This window comes from Harpia harpyja, chromosome 11 (assembly GCF_026419915.1).
Source record: "Harpia harpyja isolate bHarHar1 chromosome 11, bHarHar1 primary haplotype, whole genome shotgun sequence".
NCBI classification, from domain to species: domain Eukaryota; kingdom Metazoa; phylum Chordata; class Aves; order Accipitriformes; family Accipitridae; genus Harpia; species Harpia harpyja.
The window spans coordinates 1,264,250-1,287,212 of record NC_068950.1 but is presented as its reverse complement, the minus strand read 5'-3'; the positions used below and the strand labels follow the sequence as shown (position 1 = coordinate 1,287,212).

At 43.2% G+C, this 22,963-nt stretch overlaps 1 protein-coding gene across 5 annotated transcripts in view; it reads right to left on the bottom strand.

Annotated features, from left to right (window-relative positions):
* Positions 1-22,963, bottom strand: part of GNG7 (G protein subunit gamma 7) — a 79,697-nt gene that overhangs the window by 52,870 nt on the left and 3,864 nt on the right. For 2 of the 5 annotated variants that reach the window (XM_052800554.1, XM_052800555.1), the window contains exons 2-3: positions 10,986-11,062; positions 1,709-1,787 (exon numbers count right to left, since the gene is read on the bottom strand). The gene's annotated coding sequence lies outside the window, so the exon portion shown is untranslated. Of the gene's footprint in view, positions 1-1,708; positions 1,788-10,985; positions 11,063-19,288; positions 19,408-22,963 lie in introns of those variants that run through there. The other 3 variants (XM_052800556.1, XM_052800559.1, XM_052800560.1) reach the window with 3 other exon arrangements.

Sequence of the window (22,963 nt, the reverse complement as noted above, 5' to 3'; positions counted from 1 at the left end):
CTGCTGATGCACGACGGGACTTTTGAGGCTCCACGGAAAGTACTCATGCCAAGTATTACACTACAAAGATGGAGGTGACCAGAGAAAGGGGACACCAACACTCATGTACTGCAATCCATATTCCACTATGAAATTTTCAGCTATTTGAGTGTTCCAAGCAGCAATAGATATCATTTCTTTAAAGCCTACTAAAAAGATTTCTAACTATTTCATATAAGCAGCTGCACTTAAGTCAGCATCTGGTGACCAGCAGGGCGATGATGGACAAATGGGATGTGGTTAGACCCAACCGCATCGCGTCATGTGCGGTGCCACAGAACTGCCGTCTGTATGGCAGTCGAGATTCAAGACCTTGGAAGAAAAAGATATGTGAAGACAAGGTTGCGTGAAAAACTGCAGAAACTATTTTGGAAAAGGAAGCAGTGGAAATACGCTCGTGCAATGCTGTTTCTAGGAAGTCGGTGCAGACCAAACACCGTGCTTAATCTCACTGTCATTTCCTTCAAGCACACTGAAGTTCACTTGTCCGATGTGGCCTCTCCTCTTTACGCAGCAAGGTCAGTGAAGCTTGCTAGAGGGTGAACTACAGCTACAGGCATCATTCCACTTTAAATCAAATTTAAATATTGTATTTGGGGCACACAGAGAAAATATCAACAAAATGGACAAACTGGTCTAAAACTTTTAGAACAATGCTACTGATTTATTCTGTGCTCTGAGATCACACAAAGCTCTAGTGCAATTTAAAACAGCACAACTGATATTTAACTTATTTCTTCTATAGAAAAGTCATGAGGCTTTAATCACCAAGCTGCTTCATTAACTGGAGATTACTAATTACAGGATTTGTTAGTCAGCATTACCAGACAATGTTTTAGTGTTGATTGTTTGTACAGGGAAGATTGGAACTGATGATTTAATAATTTTAATGGAATACAAGGTGATTTGCAAGAGCTGTCCTCAGCAGAATGGACAAAAATCATTACGGTTGTCGCATACTTCCAGAAAATAACAGCTTCAGTGGGATCAATGTGAAGCCAAAAATGAGAGACAACAGCACAGGACAAGTGAGGCACGCACCTTAAATCCCGTGTTGAATCTCCTGCCTCTACCCTTGACCATTCTGCTTAGAGGACAGGGAGAAGACAGGTCATTTGGAGAATGTAACATTCCAGCATAGAGAAAAAAATGCTATTATACAGAATTAAAAAGCCATCATTTGCAGTATCTCCTGTTCGTGTGCTACTGGTTAACACATACATACGTTCCAGCAAAGGCTAGATAAAAAAGGAAACTGAACTTCATCATCCAGCTACAGCAGTTAAAGCCTGCTGCTTCCCTTGGCTCCCAACAAGAACAAAGGCTCCCCCACACACCTCACGCCTTCTGACTAAGAGGGACATGTCTTCTTTGGAATCTATAGATCTTCTTCCCTAATTAAGGAGGTGGATTACTGTTACATAACGAGCAGAACGTTGCTCCACGTGGGCAGCGAGTAATCACCAGCCTTTGTCTCAGACCGGCAGGAGCATGAAGAGTCAAATCAGAAGAGCACCTCGGAATAGCTAATGTAGTTGGGCAAACACAACAGTATTATCTGCTGCAGCATCTTCCCACTGTAGCAGGTAAAACTTAACCATCAGTGGAAGGTAAATTAATAATGAAACGATACTGCAAGTTTCACAAGGGTAGAGTTCTTCTTGCTTACCTTCTTACTGCAGTGGAGCAGTTTCGGCTACCGTCTTGTAGGGTGCGCTCGCTGCCAGGGATCCCAGTTACGATTCCTTCTGGAAAGGAAATGAGAATTCAGGAGATCTATCACTGATCTACTAAACAAAAGGTGCATTATTAACAAAGTTGTAATTTGGAATAATATATTTTTACTCCACTGACTGCAATTTAATCATAGCAATATTTACTTCAATAATTAGTGTAATAAGGAAGGCACTGCATTCACTCCAGTTGTCTGGTTTTACCAATATCAATTTTCCATACCAAAGAACTAAATGTCACAGGTACGTTCTGAAATTAACATTGTTTTGTTTGAATTTTACAGTGTTTCCAAGCACATCTTTATTTTGTTGCATACAACAGACACATTGACAGGGTACGTTTTGAAATTAACATTGTTTTGTTTGAAATTTATAGTGTTTCCAAGCACATCTTTATTTTGTTGCATACAACAGACACATTGACAGGGAACCGGTTTTCATTTGTTTTTATAAATAACACACATGACCTGGAGGTCACACTATGTATTTCAGACACTGAATGTGAATGTGTGGCATCTGAAACTGGAGATAACTAATGCTTCAACTACTGGATGAGAGTTCACTTAAATACTCTGCTCTAGATTTCACTGCAGTCTAACTACTGAACTACAGTCAACAGATGTTGAGCCTAAGTTCCCCATAGTGGGAGAGGGAGAAGTGTTTGCACCTTTGTATTTTTGGGGAGGAATGGTGCATAGCAGCATTTTAGCAATGAAGCCAGCAGAGTCCTCTGGCTAAACATAGATGTACTGGCAGGTTTAGTTTTCAAGAAACAAGCAGAAAAAAAATGGTCTAGGAATGAGCTGGCCTTAAGAAAACAATTAAAAACACCCTGAGAAAAACCAAGCCACGTTTAGCTTGCTCGCATGTTGGGATGCTCCCCTGCCACACCACATTTCATGGCTCCGCAGGACGTCCTCCTTCCTGCTTACCAGTAAGACATTGCTCAACCCTCCTCCGGTCAGCCACTTACCACACTGAAGTCAAAGCTGTTGTGAGCGAGAGCTATGGATTAATTCCAAGAATCCATCTGAGCTGAAATCCAACCCTGCTTGTTTTCTCCACTTACTGTCTGAACACAAACAATTTTTTTTTTTTTAAAAGGAGTAAAACCCACGTCATTTACTCTCCACTGGGTTTTAGGCCACAGCTCGCCTTGCCTCTTTCACCTCCATCTTCTTCAGATTTCAGTAAATCAAGGGCAGAGGAATAGCCCTCTTGCCAAAACAATCATTTAAAAATCAATATTTAATTCTTTTTTTTTTTTTTGAGAATAGCAATTCCCACAAATACCATATTCCAAACAAGAGTGGCAAATGCCAGCTATCCACACAAATATGAAGGTGATAGCAAGAGAAAAAGCCTTACTATGAAACAGAAGAACTTGTGTTAGGTTAGGAGACCAAGAGACCAAAAAGGAGCATGGGGTAGAAGTGTAAACACTTTAGAGACAGAGCAAACAGCACCAGGTTTGCAATCAGCCTCTGAATGGCTCCTAGTCCACCACCGCTGATCCATCCCTCCAGGATCAGCAAACCACTTGCTGCTTTCTCACATTCCCCCTCCTCAAGTGAAGCTTTCCACAGCATCGAGCCCCTGGACCCTGCTGAGGCTTTAGCTGGAGGGGAGCTGCACCCAGGGAGAGCAGGTGGAGAGGAGCCTGCGCCTTCCTCCTGGCCCAAAATAGCAAATGCCAAAGCTGGGGCCTCGCTCATTGCAATCATTCCTGTTAAAGCAGCACAGGCCTGCCTGATCCCCATTCAGAATTCAGTAATAAACCCAAAGGGACTGAAATTCAGGGGAATTTGTTGACCGAGCAGCACAGCCCTCCCAAAATACAGCATGGGAGATAGGCAAGGAGCACGCACAGGTCTGTGGAGCTGAAAAAACAAGTGCAGCAGCATCTGAAAGGTCCTGCAGGCAAGAAAGGCCACCAAGAACATGGGAAAACATGTCCTCAGGAGCAGCGCTTTCTGGGATCCCCTTGCTCTGCCTCCAAGGCGGCATTTCCATCACAGTTCCTGCCTCTCCCTGCAGCACAGCTTAATAACCCTCTACAGAAAGGGGGTACGATGAGCAGTCTGGAGGAATTTCAGCCCTCAGTAAGTCAATATGCTCTTCAGCCCTTTCCATACAGGATGGTGTGCCTTTTGTAAGGGAAATAAATCAAGATTACTTTCCCAATACCCTGTTAATTGCTGAAAAAGATTAACTTGGCCCCATAAATCACAGGCTGCACTGAGCCAGCCTTCAACTGCAGTCCCCACTCCATCACCTCCCAACTCTTCCAGCTATACGTGATTTCACAGCATGAAAAAATAATTACGGCTTCTAAATTGCAAACAGATTTAAATAGCAAGTAGCTTGGCCCCATGAAGTATGTGCAGTTGTTTAAATGCCTCTGGTGCTCTGTAAGAGCTGATAAATGCCAAGCTGCTACAGGAATCAGCCACCACCTCCAAGCTGCAGGAGAGAGCTCAATGCCTCATTTAAAGACAAGCCACCCAAAATCTAATCTACCTTTTGACTAAATGAAGTCTTGAAGCTGTAACTAAAGTGAAAACCTGAAGTGACAATACAGACATTCTATATTTTTGTGTTGTTCTTCCTTGAGCTTTGTCAATGCACCTGTCTTGATTGCTTTTCTTTCCTCTTAAAATCAAGACAGGGACTTCTGGACTGCCAATTTTTTTTTTTTTTTTTTTTAAATCGGTCACCATTTTAAGAGCTGCGTAGGTTTTCTGCTGTCACTACTATTTCGGGACTATTCCAGAACCATAGCAGAAGTCTCTGCAGCTGAAGGCAGCCCCTGAGCAGCTCCCATGCAGCAGGTGGGAATAACACCACCGAGAGCACCACTCTCCCTGCAACATACCTACAATTTTGACAAGGACATTTAACACATCATCATCCCAGACAGTCTATCTCTGCAGTACTGGTTTATCGCCTCTGCAAAGTAAGTTGGGCAGAAGACATGCCTGTAGGCAGGCCCTTTGCTAGAAAGCTACCTGTTAGGCTGGAGTCAAACTCTGCGTGAGCCAGCACTGCTGCAGGAGCAGCCTCTTGCCTGGGATTCTCCCAGCTTCCCCCCCCGCTCCGGTTTGCAATCAGTGCCAGCTTTGTAGAGACCCCAAACTATGCCTGAAGAACATCAGCATTTCTCCTGCACAGACTTTTGAACTGGAAGTTAATACACATGGAACAGTTTGCAGCAGGGAAAAAACAACCCAACAACTTTCCAGATGAACACAGTACCATCTTTGGCTTTCCGCAGAAGCGAGCCTTTTGTTTACAGGCTTGCAGAATCTGACTCCAGGGGCTGGTCTGTTCTTGCTCAGAGAGGGAAAACAAGCCTGACCTCAGTGTGCTGGAATAAACTCTGCCCCCTCCTTCCTTCCACGCTTCTCCCAGTGCAAAGGTAAAGAACACGATATCCAGCAGCATGACCAAGCTTGCCAAGCGAAGTGTGACCGCACACACTCCTGTTTACTGACATCAAAAACAAGACTACTAGAGCCAAGGAGGTAAACTAACTGGACGTGCTCCTTCTGCCATTCATCAGGTTACGCTGGCTGGCACTTCCCAGCTGGCGAAAGGTCTTCAGTAAGTCAGCTGGCCTCCGGTACGTTAAGTACATCATTCACTATTTAGCACATACCTCTCTGTGCATGGACAGCCACACTCACAGTGAACACCCCCCTATCTCCCACTTGTACCGTTTCCTACATGGTCGATAAGCAGGCTGCAATTTCCTCCAGGCGGATATTGCACACTAGCACTTGCTGGCAACAAAGCCTGAACAAAGAACCCGAAAGTCGTAGTGCAAGACTCGGAGTGGCTCTACCATTCTCATTAGAAACAGCTACTCATCGTTGGAATTTGTCACACCAACAGGTTTGGAAAAAAACCTTGTTGTATTTGGACCTTCTTGACCTACGTCCTGTTTATGGCGCAGGCCAAAACCCCTTGCTCAAGCCTGCTCTGTGACGTGCAAGCAGCTAGCAATGCAAGTACCAGCACTTTAAGAGATACCTTGAAGTGAGTGTGGGCAGCAAGGAGGGGAATTCCTTTCCGAACTAACTGGAAGCAGCAACAGTTGGTAATGCAAAGCATCTCCCAGGGCCAGAGCCTGCAGCTGCCAACGTTCCCTCAAAGTCAGGGCAAGGCTCGAAGGAAGCCAGATCATCCATTCCAGCCCACCAGAAAACCTGCAGTGCCAGGAACTCCGTGGGAGGCAGTCTCTGCAGAAGAGCCTTTCCACGAGGATCATCCAGCTCACCGGCAGGAGGAACTTGCTATACTTCCCTCGGACACTCCAAGATCCGGCAGATCGTGGAGCAGGCAGGCAGCCAATGCTATCAATTATTCCAACTGTGATTAATAAAAAGTTCTATGAAAAGATTAGAGAGAGCTTAGGAATACAAGATTCAAAGACTCATCCTTCTGTAGCAAGTGCCTGCTGATTGTGCTACTAGTCCTCAGGACTTTTAAGGAACGCTTGAATACATGGCAAAGCGTAAAAGACACTGCATTCATACGATGAACAAGACACCAACCCTACCACCTTTGCAAATGAAGGTCAATGTGCAATGTTCTTGACAATCTGACTTGGGAGTTTTAAAGTGAGGACTAGAAAAAACTGTATTTGCACAGGCTCTAAAGACTAACTCCAGCCTGCAGTCTGCTCGTTTTGCTATCAAAGATTGTGAGCACTAAAGAGCCATGCATTTTAAAAAAAACAGAGCCAGTCAGCATACTATTTGTGCAGAACAGCCTCGACATTCTCATTCCAGAAGGGAGTCCTGCTCTGATACAAGCAGCGTGATACAGCCTGCTGCAGCAGCTCAGCGGTGGGGCTGGTATGGAGCTCAGGCCCCCCTGGCCCAGTGGACGATGCAACCTCGTTCAGCACCATTAGGTAACACAGAACAGCTCATGGAAAATGAAGCTGTCAAATGGCAAAAGACTCCTTTTAAGATGCCTGATGGATCCCTAATCAAGGAACTTGGGAACTGTTACATGCTGTACCACAGGGCTAAATTAAAGTATTTCTGGCAGGTACTGCTGACCGACCGATAACAAACCGACACCGAGATGCATCAGCACAAGACTGTGATTCAGAGCAGTGCTGCAATTATGAGGTAACGACCTGCTGTGCAGCATGGCACATCATCTCACTCTGGGCAAGTAGGGTGACCCACACCAGAAGTTCAGGTTCCCCCAGCGCTGACACGTTAGTGAAGTTAAAGGGAGAGAAACGCATTACTGAAGGTGAAGTTGCTCAGATCGCACTCAAAATTAAATAACCTTAATGGGATAACCAATGCTGGGTTTAATTCTGCTACTTAGTACTCTAATAATAGGAAAAAGATCTTGGTCCAGAGGTAGACTTTGTCATGTCTCTAAAAATATATACCTATAAATAGTAAATCACTATCAAACAATTGCATCTGGACAACCAATGCAAAATATCCATGGTAAAGAGAGAGCTTGTAAAGTTTAACTTTTCCCCATTAATTCCTCCAAGGGATGAGCAGATTCTTTTTTCCTTGTCCACAGAACTCCTGCCATTTTCCAGCACACAGCCCAGGATTTTTGCTAAGTAACAGCTGCCACAGCCAGTGCACATTTGCTTTTGGAAGCAAATTGCTAATTGTGAAGTTGCTAGGAAGTCTGTTCTGGCAACTCGTTCTGGAACATTTTTTAAGTCCTAAAAAGGGAAGGCTTGGAGGAGAGACAAGCAAAAAGGGCCTTCCCTATGTCCTGCAGTGCTTCACACCTCAAGGGATCTATGCTTCAAGCTCAAAAGCTACAGAAACCATCCGACAGGACCCATGCTACTACACTTGTCACTTTAAAGTCCCTCCAAAGGCAAAGTCTGACCAGCAGCTGCTCCTGTGAAGCTCAGCTCCTTTGGGGTCTCTGAGCAGAGCAACAGAACGCACTGCTAGCAGCTGTGCTGCTGGAGGACGGAGAGCAGCCCGGCACCCCAGCTTCGTGCACAAAGGCATCTATGCACGAGTGGTTTTACATGGGGGAAGGTGCAACACTAGACCACACAGCCCTGTAAAAGAAGAAAAAAAAAAAAAAAAGAGTAATTCATAACTGAAGTTGAAGCATGAAATGCCTTAAACACTCATTGATCTAAGGAAAAGGAGCAGAGGTGAACAAGGATGCCTAGCACGGAGCAGCACAGCATGGTACACGAGCACCGTATTTACCTACCCAGCCATTCTGCAGCAAGCAGAGTGGTCTCTGAGCAGTCTGGGGTATTCAGAAGGACAGTTACTACACAATCACACACTCATACTCAGGCTTTGTTTTTCCTCTGAGCAAAAGAGGAAAAAGTTTAAAATAAACGTTGCAGACAGCAGCATTCCATTTGCAAGAGTTCATTCTTTAAAGAAACGGGACAAACTAATTCCTCAGTAAATATTTGGGTTTACAACTCTGCTTAGCAGTATCTCGTTAAACACTTCTAAGATTTTAGAGAGCCAGTAATACACTCAGGACAGCAGTCCATGGAAATAACAGGACCTACTTCAACAGTAACAAAGCTATTTTTAAAAATTTTACTTATGGGATGCCAATTTCCTGAAGCTGTTTGGAAAATTAAATTTTAAAATGTACAAACACTAATGGAACAAAAATGTGCTATAGCAACAGCCTTCTTTTGCTAGGAGATAGACTAGATATGTTTCTGGACTTTCCAACTTACTTTAATCCAAAAAATCACCTTTTCCTCCTTTTAGAGGACAGATTAAGAATAGCAACAAAAAAGTCTGTATGTCTGCAGCAAAAAATGTTTGTAGAGAAAGTTTATTCCTAAAGAAAAAAAAAATCTTCCAGTTTTAGCAAATGCCTCCAGCTGTTATAAACAGATCAAACCAGTGACAATACACTTCTTTACTCTAGGGATGCTTAGGTTTAACATAATTAGATTAGCTCAATGCCTCTGCTAGGCAAATAAGCAATACAAGAAGTTCTTTTATGTCGCTGACAACTTCCTAAAAATTGGAGGAATTTTAAAATGTACACCAACTTAACAACTGCTTGAAACAGGAAGAGGAGGTGAAAGAGTATCCAGCTGAAGCAGCAAGGGAGAATTCATTACACTGTAAATACCAGAGTGAAACACAGATGGGATGCTGAGGTTTATAATTCTTAAAGTGCCATTATAAAAGTGTGCAGGCATTTGCTTTTAAATATTATGACAAGCAGCTGAACAGCATAAAGTATAGCTATTTTCATAGGTTGCACCAATAATTCAGAAACTGTTCCAGTAAAACAAATACTAAGCATCAACAGGCTGTTGACTTCAAATCAATAAAAACACCACACAAAAAAATAATGACAAACTAGCATTGCTTGCAAGGTAGCAATAAAGTGCTCCCCAGGGAGGGGATCTTTCCCCCTTTCCTACCGATGGGTGAAGTTCACCTCATTCTGCCATTACAGCAAGCGAGAAGGGAAAGAAGAAAAATGTCTTGAGGAAGGATTTAAAAGCAAGGTTAATAGTTTTGTTTTAAACATGGATGTTTCTCCTGGGATACATTTTTATCTCAAAGCAACTTTTGAGGTTATTTCGATGTACTTTCATGTTATACAAGTGCCCTATCTTCTAGGGGCTATCAAGCAATTTTATACAGTCAATTAGTAAAAAAACCAAACGCCTTAATGAACCTGGGAAACAGGGTGCTCTTGATACATCAGTGATTACTAGGCCAGGGCAGCATCACTTCTTCAAGATATAAGTCACCAATAAAGGTGATTTCACATAACTTTAGGAACTGGGCAAAAATTGACAGCATTAAAAACTGCTTCCTAAATAACTGATAGGTGCTGTGAGAGTCCTCAGTAGCAGCAGAGAACTGCTGGTTATTCACCACGCAGAGCTGAGCTGAACGAAATGAAAGCGTTCACAAACAGGTCCTGAAAACAGAAGCCAAACCTAGCAGTGACAAGTCTTTCACAGGCCCTGCTGCAGGAACAGCTTAAAAAGGACAAAAAGCACACTGGGCTGGGGAGAGATGCATGCTTCCATACTTCAATAAAAATCTTCCTCTTCAGTGAACAAAGATTTGCCTTTGAGATGGAGACTGGCATAAGCATTTCCTGTTTGGTGCCCCAAGGCGAAATATTACAATATAACAACCTCCATTAGTTTTCCTTTTTTTGTTTTTCTCCCCGATTCCTTATGTTTTTAATTAAGTCTCCAGTTGACTCTGACTCACAGCAAAGCTCTATGCTGATCCCATGAACATCGTTCCCCTCTTGGAGGAGACACCAAGTGCAAAAAGTAGGGCAAAATGACGCAAGTGGGACAGATGGGACATTTTTTAGGAAAGTGAGGCAAGAGGAAGCGCTGCTGTATCCCTGCCACAGTCTGGGGAAAGGACCAACAGTCACATGATGATATACAGCTCCTAATACATTTGCTAATGAGCCTGCCAGTCAATTACTCATTTCAAATGGTTTTAAGGACTTACGCTCTCTCAGCATCCTGGAGACTAATGCTGATTCTTAGCACGCACGCCTGGCAGCGATGCTGTGCAGTCCAGCTGCCAGGGACACACTGCCCTCTCTTGGAGACTCCAAAACCAGCCCCACAGAAGGACGCTGAAGACCAACAAGCTGTTGGCATCTTAAAAACTAATTTCTGCCCAAGAGGCAAGTCAGAGGCAACAAGCAACTCTGCTAACGTTCCCCTGCCCGATATATTGCTTTGGGGAAGGAAGCGTGAGTGCCTTTTGGAACAGCTGCTCTTAAGGTAGGTCAGTTTTAACTAATAACCTTGAAGGTACCTTTATATCATCCTATCAAAACTTAAATCTTTTCACCTGGAATTGTATGGCAGATAATGCATGACACAACTGTGTCTACCCGTGAGAATATTATACCATCTACAGAGCGGTGATACTGTGATATGGTAACAGTCATCACAGAAAGAGAATGTAATTCAGAATAAGCATTCCAACTTATAGGCAACAGCTACATGTTAGCTTTCTATGTGACCCTGGGGCAATTTTAGACACTTACCTTGGTCAAACTGTCTCTAAGTGGAATCTGAGCGTGCTGCTAGTGCATTCACACTACTCACCTGATAAGATACCCCTGGTTTGGGGAGTCAAGGATACAAAGATGTGGAAAATTAACTGTGAGGCAGGAGGGATGGTTTGGATGGCTTTGTGGTGTACTGCTGCATAAACATACCTGGTCAGAGAGTGTTCACACCACCTTCTTCAGCACAAAGGCAGATGCGCTCTCTGGCTTAAAAAAGGACTGCTCTCCTAAAAAAGGAAATGGAGAGAGTTTTCAGCAATTAAAACGTTCCTGCAGGGAATGCCTGCTACTCTAAACATCAGGCTTTGATCCAACCAGCTGAAGCACCTCATACCTTTTTTTTTTTTTTCATTTAATGAAGGCAGACATAATAGCCATATGTCTACAAAGACCCTTTCTACACTGACAAACACAGGCACTGTTTTCTCCCTGCTTGAAACCAGGCTAGACCTGGCTATTACAGAACTATTTAAAGTCACCCAATAAGTATGAGGGACATGTCACATGGATTCAATGATTAGCAGCTTCGCAGCTATGAAGGTTGCCCAGCTTTAAGGCTGGCTCCTGCCAAGCAGGCAGAGCACCTGTCTGCACTCAGTGCAATTTCATATCCGAGTCTGAAGATGGCTCCATCGGCACAAGAGATGCCATGCTCTCATGCCTCCCTATGCACAAGAAAAAAAAATATTAGGCACACAAAGAATGAAGAAATATTCAGAATGCTTAGTCAGCCATCAATCGCATGTTATTTGTCATATGCTGACAACAATGATGCTGTGAAGGCAAGGAAGCAGTCACATACACGCATTATATATTTCTAAAGATGTAAGACTGCGATACAGAACCTACAACAAAAGAAACTAGAGAAAAATAGCCTGAGCAACTCATGGAAGTCAAAGAGAAAAAGAATGACAAAGACAGATTTAACTGAAGAAAGGGAAGAGGAAGGCCTACCTGCAGCATTTCATTTTTTGTTCTTCCCCACAACGATCAAATTAAAAAGCCCACACACTTAAATTAAGTACAAGTTATAGGGGAGCTGGAAATACAGTCATTCAGAATCACTATTTAGGTTAGGAAAATTGCTGCATTATATTCCTTTGTCAAGCAGCAGATAATGAAATCTGCAAAAGAAAATGTGGAATTTGGACCCATCATGCAAGAATCAGTAGCAAACCGAGGAAATCTTAGATACAGGTTTACCAAGCTGGACCTAAGGAGCCCTGGCCCCATAAACACCACCCAGCAGAGCGTAAGTGACGATGACAGGACACAAAAGCGGCTGCGCAAAGATCCCAACGCTTTCCCCCATGTCCTCATTGCAGCTACAGCCATAACACCACCCTCACACACACAGCCCAACAAGTTTTAGACCTCAACAGGTTTTTTTTTTTTTCTTGGTTTTTTAAAATACAACATAAAAAAACAGAACTTGGGGTGGGTATGTGCCCAGGACCCTGTTACAGAGCTGTGATTTACTAATAAACCTTTCTTCAGGAACCTTCACAATGTTTAATTTATACCTTTGAAAACACCTCTGATAAAACCCTGGCTCTACCAATGTCAGGCAAGATTTGTCATTGGCTTAAGGGTAAATATCCTAGTCGCGTGTACGTTTACATTGCATTGTGTCTGAAGCTCCAGATATGACTTTAGTATTTAATTCATGGTGACAGGCAGTCACCTCAGCATTTCCAACAGCCAGTCAACCCCTGCAAACAGAAGGCTACCGAGACCCCCTCCAAGGCTTGACCCTAGATGAAACCCTCTCTAGCTATTAGGAGAGAAACACCCAATTCACACTAGAACATTTAACGGAAGAAAGCACACAGGGCGTAGAGAATATGAACGTTATTATTTTAGGTAAAGCTTTTGCAAGCTTGGGTTTCCTTTAAGGTGTGATAAAAACAATCAGGTAACTAGGGCTGGTGCTGCAAGGGGCCACAGGGCAATAACAGAGCTGCTGCTGGTGCTTGGCCTGTTTTCATGGCAACAGCACTAAAACAGATGCTGCAAGCTCTGCGAGGGCAAGTAGCTACATAGCTTGTTTCTAGAGGGAACTGTTTAATGTCTAATCATTAACAGTAAAAAACACCCTAGATAAAAGTCAGCTAGTGATAGACTAAAGCAATGATGCATTTCAAGTCAGCAGAGTCATTACAGTCACCAGGAAGCGCGGGATGTTTGCTTGTTCCTGTTATGGCTCTACCATGTTTCCCCTGCAGAAGGGACAGCTTCGCAGGAAACAATATAAATTAGAAAGAGTCATCTATTTGTTCTTCAAACCTCTCTCATCGAAACAGCGAAAGCCTTCGCTCCAGCATGCTGAAGGCAGCAAGGTCAGACGTGCTCACACACATGAGGGAGTTCTAAGCTGCTGCCGCCATTAAAGACAAGAAGCAGCAGTGGCAGCGTTGTGAGCTTGCTTGCCACAAAGACTGCAGAGTTACATAGTCTGAAAGATGCAAACTTAAAATCTATCAACCCCATAACTTGCCTGGTAAGGTTGCGAGGACAAAGCAACACCAAGGTGCACCTGTAGGACCCTATTCTGCGATAAAGCAGAGCGCTTGGGAGTCTCGCAAGAGCCTGACATAGAAATGGAGGTGCATTAACTGTCCGCTGCCTGTGCGGCACATCTGCCCTGTGGAACTGATGCCAGATGTCCTGTGCTACACGCTTGGATGGGGACAGGCAGGCTCTAGGCGCAGTTACAGCATGTGCACCGTGCAGCCCAGCCGTGCATCAGCGCTGGTCTCCTACCTGCAGCTTCTAAGCATCATCAGCTGCTCTGGCTCCAACCTGGCTGTCAGACAAACACAGGCACTGCTAAGACGACATGCAAAACGTCAAGTCCTCTTACCCTTCCAAGAAATCTGCTGCATTAAGACACCCGCTAGACTTACTCCAGTCCAGCCCACGAGGCAACAATATCTACCAGCCCGCGTACTGGAACAGAGAGGTATTTGTTCCCTTTTGTATCAACTGTACTCTCTGGGCTAAAATCCAGAGACAACTGCTGAAAGCAAAACCCCTTAGCTGCCAAACAGGCACGAGGTTCCCAGACCCTCCTTCCACGCGCCTCCGTCCAGGAGGGACGTCCACCTCGAGCCCCCTCCTGAGAAAGCCTCCGAACCTGCTGCTGTAAGCGAGCACAGGGAAGGTTGCTGCAGCTGGAGCCTGACGAGATAACGTGAAATAAAACAGAACTAAGCCAGATCATTTTAAATTGATATAAATCGTTCTTTTTCTTCACTACCACAGGTATGTACGCTCCATGGATGAGCATGGAGAAAGTCTGCATCATCCTTACTAAACCTTTCAAGTACCTTTATCACTTCACCCCTGCCAAAAAAAAACCCCTGTTAAAATACACCTAGTGTTCAAAGACAGGTTCTAAACAAATTTAAGTGTAAAAAAAAAAGTCCAGAAGACTATGAAAAAAGCAGCAGCACGTCAGCAACCATATCTGTCTTCACTTCCTGAAGCTAAAACATCGTTCTGTCCATCACGCAGTAACCCCAGGCCCTGTACCCAGCTGTAAATGTGGTGTGCTCTGCCAGAAGATGCCTCCACAAAACCAAGCATCTCCCACCGGCCACGCGGGACTCGCCCTCTTTCCACGAACACAAGGACAAAAGCCCAATGCGACACGGCACAGCACCATCCCTGCCCAGCTGAGCTGCAGCAGCAGACAACAAAACTGCAAGGCTTTCAACACACACCTTCACACCCTGAAATATTAAGAAAAATTACTTAGGATTATGAGATGGCACCACAAACCAAAATGTATGTTCATTGGTTTTTAACAGAGCTGTTTACCATTTGTTCTTAATCTTCAGCCCCTGTATTTATAGCAAACCTACTCATATAACAAAGCTTTGCTGTGCTTGAGAGCATCACAGAAATAGGCCTTTTTTAAAAAAACATACTTAGAAAGATGTATCTGAATAACACTTTGCCCTTGTTTGGTATCTTTTATCAAAAGCCTCTTAAGCAGCAATTGTTTGCTTCCCTACTAATCTGCTGCTGAAAAAAATCCCAACTGCCTCATTATAATCATGTTGACGCTTCTCAAAATCTGCAATCAGAAACTTGGGAAGTTCTTGAAATCTGTTGTCCCAGAGACAGAGCATCACTACTGCTCTGCCTTTGTAGCCACCAGGAACATCACCCCCTTCACCCACAGCCACGATGCAAAGCCAAAACCATACAGGTATATAGGGTGCTTATAAGCCTGCTGAGCGTGTTGCAAAGCAAGTTGTTGCTCTGCCACTGGGATTTACGAAGATCATCTGAACCTGCGTCCCCCATGATGGGGACCAACTTTGGCAGGAGCTCAGAGCAAAGTCCCTTCCACCATTGAAACACCAAGTATGGTTCACATCGCACAGAAGACAGCAGGAGTCCGCAGCATCCCAAGACCCAAGCTGACTTGTGGCAATGCCATTTCAACTCTCCTCTTAGCACCTACGTACAGTAGCATGGTCATCCTCACTCAGACCAGCTAATGAAGTCTGAATTGCATGAACAAACCTCCTAAGATCAGAGCAGCAACCACTATTGGTAGGAAACTGAAAAAGCCTTCAGATGCTACAGAAAGCCCACTCCTAATGAGATCTGTTTCAGTGTCACATAAGCCAGGAAAGCAAACTAATAATATTTATAGAAATGGATTAGAGCTGAATCTTCTGTAAATCTCGTCATGCAAAGAAACAAGCAAATTCACATTTGCAGAGAGGTACTTGCCAGCTCTGGGTGCGAGGGTGAAAGAGGTCACAAATTTATGAGCTCTCACTTACAAATTCATTCTCTTCTAGCACATTTATACAGCTCGCAAAACCTTGAAAAGAGCACTTGGCGACAAGTCTGCCAGCAAGCTCTCTGCTCCCTGAATTCTTTATCATGCTCATTTCCTACAGTCTAACAGAAATGCACGCAGGTTTTAGGGACAAGTATTAGAATATATGACAGGTTCACCTGCTCCTTAACTTTCTACTCCAACAACTAGTTCCACAACAACCCTTTAAATTAGGATGCTAATAAGGATAACGGCATTATCCTGGAAGGAAGGTATAAGAAGCAAGAGCACTGACAACTTTCATCATCTATTTTTCTTAGGCAAAATTAAACACTGCTAGTGAAAATGGCTTTTTACTTTGATAATCTCACGTAAGTTTGGTCTACATAACTATACAGGCCCCAGAATGAAGTGTTTACTATGTGAAAATGTAAAATAAAAAGTTTTAAGTATTCTACAATTTATGGATGCCCAGTGCTCCGAGCACTTCTAAGAGGAAATACTCCTGGTTAGATGCTACCTGCAAGCAAGCTGAAGAACATTAAGCAGAAGAAATACAGAAGCTGTGGACAAAAGCCTCTCAAATACTGTTATAGGATTACGTGGAAAGTGTCCAAGACCATCCTTCTTTCCACCCAGCCGTTATATTTTATTTTTAATCAGCATAAGGCTACAGGTTAAGCCAGCAGGTCCCTCACTTCTTGAGTCTGAAGGAATGGGAATTTACAGTGCCGTATCTTTCACAGCAAGCAAGCAGCCAGCAAGAGAAAGATGGAGAGAAACTCAGAGCCAAGATAGAGCCCTTTTGCAGTAATTAAAAAAAAACAAAACAAAACTGCATTTGATTAACTTTTGCCTTGTATGCACTTAAAAAAATTCAAGTAGCATTGGACAACTTCTCAACAGAAGCCCACTGCATTGCTCTGCCTGGCGGTCCAAAACCTGATCCACAGGCACTAGCACCTGGGTTACCTCGATACAATCAGTCCCTGCAGGAATTTGAACCCATAATTACAGTGTATCACAGCAGTCTGCACATGGAAAATATGAAGGAGGAAGGCTTTATTAATGCAGGGGACAACAGTTTCAAGGATGGCATGATTAAATCAAGGAAAAACAGTTAAATGCAGAAAGCTAGCAGATTCAGGAAGCTCTTAAAAGAAAAACAGCTGCACCAGAGACTCTTTGGCTTCTTAAACTACAGGAAAAATGCCTGCACACAAGAGAACTTTGAACCTGAAATGCCTCAGGAGCACTCACCAGGATCCTCACAGCTAAAAATTCAGAAAGACAATGAACTTTATTACCTCCAACAGCGGCAACCCTCCTGCCAGCCTGCGGCCCCTCCCTTGGCTCAGGGTGTTAACAAATTTCCTACACCACTAGCACTTAGCTTTGTTAAGCCTGAAACAAGATTTCCTGCCCCTCCACCAACCTTCCCCAAGTGCTCTTCCGCACCCCAGAGACACTCGCATCTTCCCCAGGCTAGCAGAAATGCCCTCTGAAAATTAGGGAGCAGCACACTTTTTAATCAGGGTGGTTTGCCTGCAGACAGATCATATTGCACCTACAAAATAACAGCGTACACAGTTATTAGCCAAACAACCTCTCCCAGCAGTTATTTACTGAAGAGAGTAGGAAGTGGTTACTCTCTCGAGCTACAGCTAAACCACAGCAACTTTTAATTTTTTTTTTTTTCCTTAATGCAGTACGAAGGGAGCGCAGTAACAGTGCACCAAAGAGATGCACACAATACATCTCCCCTGTTAGTTGACAACCCTCTTCTATTTCGGGAATGCTCATCTGCAGGTGGAATTGGATTTATGTTCCCATGACTGACAACACAACTCACTCGACTCTGCTCCATCCTGGCCTATGGCAGCTGCTGCTATTTTGAGCACTATGCCTCTCCAGTGCTGCCGAACAATATTATTCCAAAGGTGAGAACTATTTCCAGATAACACGAGAACAGCATTTTTCACACTTCTAAAAAAAGAAAAAAAAAATCACCCATTTTTAAGAAGTTTTGCAAGAGGGTGAAGAACCCTCTCCAGCAAAGCCAGGGTCTACTTGCATTAATGGGCTTTTCTTATACATAACCCATGGAGTTGCTGAGATTGCTAAAACGAAACTGAAGTCACTGCCCTGTAGCCCACTTGCTGCCCTGCTGGAATAGGCAAAATAGTCTTACCTGGCTTATGACAAAGATGTTCTTCACCAGCAAGTGGGAAAGCATCTATTCCCTCTATCCTGACAAAAACCTTGCCTTCTGGCAACAGATTGGCAACACAGTCCTTCAGAAGTCACAGCTACAGCCAGTCTATGCTGGAACTGTCCCCAGAAATATCCATAAACCAAAAGAAATAGAAAAATGTGATGTAACATTGAGTCAATATCATACGTACTCCTAAAAAAATGTTAAGTCTAGAGCACATAATTTTGTTTTTCACACATATGCACCACAAATACTTTGCACAAACAGGCACCAAAAGAGCAGGTTGGGTTTAGATGACTTAAGAAATGTAAGAGTTAACTGCTCCTTAGGAGCCTCTAGAAAGTGTCAACCTAGATCCCCAGAAAGAAAAGCTGAGGGTGGGATAATAAGGCAAAGCATGTTAACCATCTAATTAGCAATCAGAGAAAGAAGAATTCTGTGATCAGTCAGAAGCGCTGACTCCTTTAAGCTTAATATTGACCCTTGCAAGCACTGCAGTTTAGTTAGAGCTGCTCTCGGTCGCTCACCCTAAGGTCCCTAACACAGAAAGCCTTTAATTGCTACAAGCAGCCAGCTCTGCAAGATGAAGGGCTAAGGCGGATGATCTACCAGAAGGTCTGAAATCGGAGCAGTTCAGCTTCTTCCCTGCACAAGTTGAAAGGCTGCCCACCACAGCTCTCGTGATCCGACTTCCACTGCAATTAGCCACAAAAGCTGTATCAGGTCAGCAATTGTTTCAGCCTTCAAAAGCTCGTGTCTTCCACGATGCCTGTAATGAACAATGCCTGGACAAATTAAATTCTAGTCAAGTCGTCACCAGCTGCAGCTCATATGCACACAATTTTTTAACTAACATTCTGGAGCAAGCCCTTCCTTGTCCTCCATAAGCTGAATTGCTAGTGCCCCACAGGGCTGTTAGAAAATAATTACTTCTCTAAACCCACAGGCTACTCTTCCAAAGTAGGTGTGCCCCATGACTAATATCTGGCAACCAACCAGTTCCATCTGCATTGGTATGCTGTGAGCAGAGAGCTACTGCTGTCACTTTGCAACAGCTCCTGTTATATCTGTACTAACAAATGTGAAATCCTTTTTTTCACCCCAGTATCCTATGTCAAAAATGCTGCATATATTTCTGTCGATGTCTTTACAAAGTGTATCTGCTATTTATCACATGCACTAATAGATCAGTCTTTAAAGCAAATGCTCTAAGCTCGACAAGTTTCTACAAGGGACCATAGGGCCATATATTTGAGTACTGACAAACGAATTTGGCATTGCACCTCTGCAGTGTAAATCTGCAGAAAACACTGGAATTTGTTGCCTTTCCCAGAAGGATATTTGCAGCAAGCCCCTTTGGAGCGCAGGGTGGGATTTACACTTTAACACGCAAAGAACAGTCTGCGGCCTCAACAAAATGGAATTAGAGAAACCCACCCGTTGTTCCTGCAGCTCTTCCTGGGGACATGCTTTCTATAGCTCGCTTCCCGACACAACCAGCATCACAGCACCAGGAAACATGAATTCATTCAAACGAGCAGGGAACGCACAGTACAGCCTGAAGCAGCTCTTTCAGATGGATGTGGGAGCGCTAGAAGCCAAACGCAACTTAGTAAAACAGGCTGCAGGAGAAACTTGAGGTAAAAAGATACCCGTGTTCACACTGCTGACTGTGCCTGAACATCTACTGCATTTGACTCGTCTGTTCGTTTCCCAAAAAGACTGGCATGCTGCACAGTCCCACCTCAAATTAAACACACCTGATCCAAACTGACAGCACTTACAGGTCTACTGATGGACAGACACCCATATTCTGAAAAACAAACAGTTCTGGAAACCATTTGTAGGCAAAGCAGCACAGGGTTATAAATTGGAAGAGAAAGACATGATGAGAGGTTAGTTTCTTTCCAAGAACTTTTCCATTCCTCTCTGAGAGCTTTTCTTAGTCACATTCACCTGAAAACAATCTCCAGGTCCCATCCATAACAAAAAAGGCCCAAACCAACAGTAAATCATTGTACCGAGCAGCATCTAATCCCATCCTACCTGCAGTTATCTTCACCTGACTCAAGACAGTGATTAGAGCACAAGGTGAAGGGCCCTCTTCATTTATACATTTCCTGTGTTCCTTCTTTACCAACAAACACCCAAGAAACCAACAAACCAAACCAATGAAATTAACCTTAGTGATTCCCTGACCACATGAAAAAACACAGTTTAAAGACCATCAACACATGAATTTCCAGTCTTGCACAGTTTCATCTCCAAACTTCATTCTGTTCTTAGTCTTACAGGACACCAACCCACTCTCAACTGTCAGATAATATTTCTTTGTTTAGTACATTCTTCTCATCCTTTCTTTTCAAAGCCAATACCTTCAAAAGTCTCATATAAAGAATATGACTTACTGAATGTTTATTCCCCCATTTTTAAGCTACAGTTCCAGTCCTTACGCAGAAGACATGCTGGTACCAGGAGACACGTTCCACTTCCATTTACTAGCTTTAACACATACTTTGCAAAAACTTATTTTATATCCTTCCAGATGATCAGCACCACTTTTGTTTCAAGATTTACCGGTCAATATCTTACAAGGATGGAAGACAATGGGTCAAGATCAACAGCATTAACTCCACACGATTCAACAGCAGGAATGACGACAATGTTTAATTAGGATTAGCTGCAATGAAACCTGACACTAGCATAACACAAGCTTTCCGTCAGATTCCATCACAGGTGCTCACAATACTCATGGGTTACAGGAAAAACCGTTTCCCAACACTTTGCCCAAGACGCAATGAGTGTGATGCTCCTTGAAAACGATACCAGATCCTTTTGATCATTGGAAACACATTACCTGGAGCTATCTCCTCAGACACCCAGCACCACTGCGCACACACACTTCAATCCCACACCGCCCAGAAGAGCATCCTAGCACTGCTAAGATTACACTTATCGACATAATTCCAAAGTTAGAAGCAAAAAAAGTCATATTTCTTGGCCTTAACTAAGGATCATCTTTAAAAAAAGGAAAAGAAAAAGAGTCTCTCAGGCTTCCCCCCCCCGAAAAGTTGCATAGTAACATTAAATTCACAACATTTGTGTTTGGGAATTGTACTATAATTCATAGCGAGTAACTGAAAAGAGAAGCCATGATACGTCATGTTTATTGAGCATAAACACTGATCCTTTGCCAGGAGAAAAAAAAAAAAAAAAAAAAGAAGTTACCCTTAGACTGGAGGAAATGAGAATAACCATGACTACAGCAGGAATAACCTCCTAAAAGCAGATTCTGCATTATGTCTACAGAGCAATTCTTCTGTAGTTTCAGAACTGCAGCAGAAAAATCTGAGGACAAGCTGCAGAGGGTTAAAACACACGAGAAACATTTAAACCTTGTGCATTTTTCTAATAGCAGATGAGGCAGAAATGGACAAAAAGCCTTCAGGGCTAAAAAAATCCCCAAACTATTCTATACATTTAAAAATAGATTTATTTTGTCTGAAGGGGATAAGTTGGGGGGAAAAAAAAAAAAAAAGCTTTTGGAGAACATTAGCAGGATGTCAATCTCACTTGCTGACTGCTCCCCGGAGCCACGAGAAGGGGCTGTCATCTCCACACTGCCACCTGAGCAGGACAGGGGAGGTGTTGGGAGAAGGAACATCCTTCCACCATCCCCGGGGCCCACAGTCCTAACGCTGGCTTCAGGCCAGATCCGATTTTGCAACTTGTACATTCGCATTAGGAGTGAGATATTTTTAAAATTACTCTTACACAGTCCATTTTCTAGCTTTTTTCCCTCTTTCTGTAGAATGGAAATAAAACAAAGCAAGAGTTACTGAGGTTTCTCAGCTTTTACAGCTTCTTAAAAAGTCTATTAAAAAAATGTATCTTTAACTGCAAATTTGGAAACATTTTCAGTTATTCAGAACCAACACAGGCTGGAGTACTTCAAAACTTTTTCTTATCTGTTAGAAGGAAGGGGGGAAAAAAACATACAATAAATTACGAAAAAGCATAATCCTTAACTAAATTTCCTGTTCTGTGTCTCAGCATTAACAGTGTGCCTGAATTTCACCCCCCCCCTTTTTTTTTTCTTTTTTAACATCACAGCCAATCCCTACCCACCCATTTAACAAAAACCTAATCCAAAACTACTGGAGATTTCAAGCATGTTTGAGTTTGAAATATCAGCTGAATTCATAACTCATTCCCAGGAAAAATCCAGCTCCTACACCCCTTAAAACAAAGATTAAACATACTTCAGCTGAAAAACTGCTCCTCTCGCACAACAGCCGCTTGCGCTGAACACCACCAGTATCAAGAATTAACTGCAGATCGCTATATTCAGCCTTTTCAAACAAATTCGATGTCGTGACCACTTTTAGTTGGTTTTTAAGTTAGTTCGTGGCTTTTCAGGTATTTTGGAGGAGCAGCAGCAAGAAGGACAAAAGCAGTCAGCACAATTGCACAATACAAAGAACATTTTAAAGTTTTTATCGAATCGATGGGTTCGCTGGAGAGAAAATTTACGGATGAGAAACTTGAGACTGTTGTGAGCAACTTTCACTTTCAGAAACACTGTTTAAAATGAAAACATGGTTGTGTTGCACAATGGGCTATTTGTTCTGGTATTTTAATAAAGGGCCTTTTAGCAGAACAAAGCAGAAGCAAGCAGATAACAGGGGACTCTTACACGTGACAGCAGTAAGATCTGTATGGCTGGAGCTAACACCAAGGGATGGAGCAGAGTCGTCTGAAGCAAACTGCCCATCACACAAGGCCACCAACACCAGGTGCTTCCAGCTGGTACCCAAAAGCAAGGTCCGGCTCTTCCAGTTCTCTGCACTCTGTAAGTTCCACCAGTTTATTTTTAAATACAAACTAAGTGGGTAAATCTAAGACAAATTAATTCTTACAAAAAAAGCTCGCTCCAGCTTTGCTGGTTTGTCCTTATTATTGCGATGGTCAGACCACACAGCAGGAGTGAACTGGATTTACATTTTCTTTTAGTTTTGTGCCCTTCCTAATTTAATTTCTTCTGACATTCTGCACACCAAGCTAGGAAACCCACAAGAGAGAAAGATAATATATCACATTACCTGGCAACAG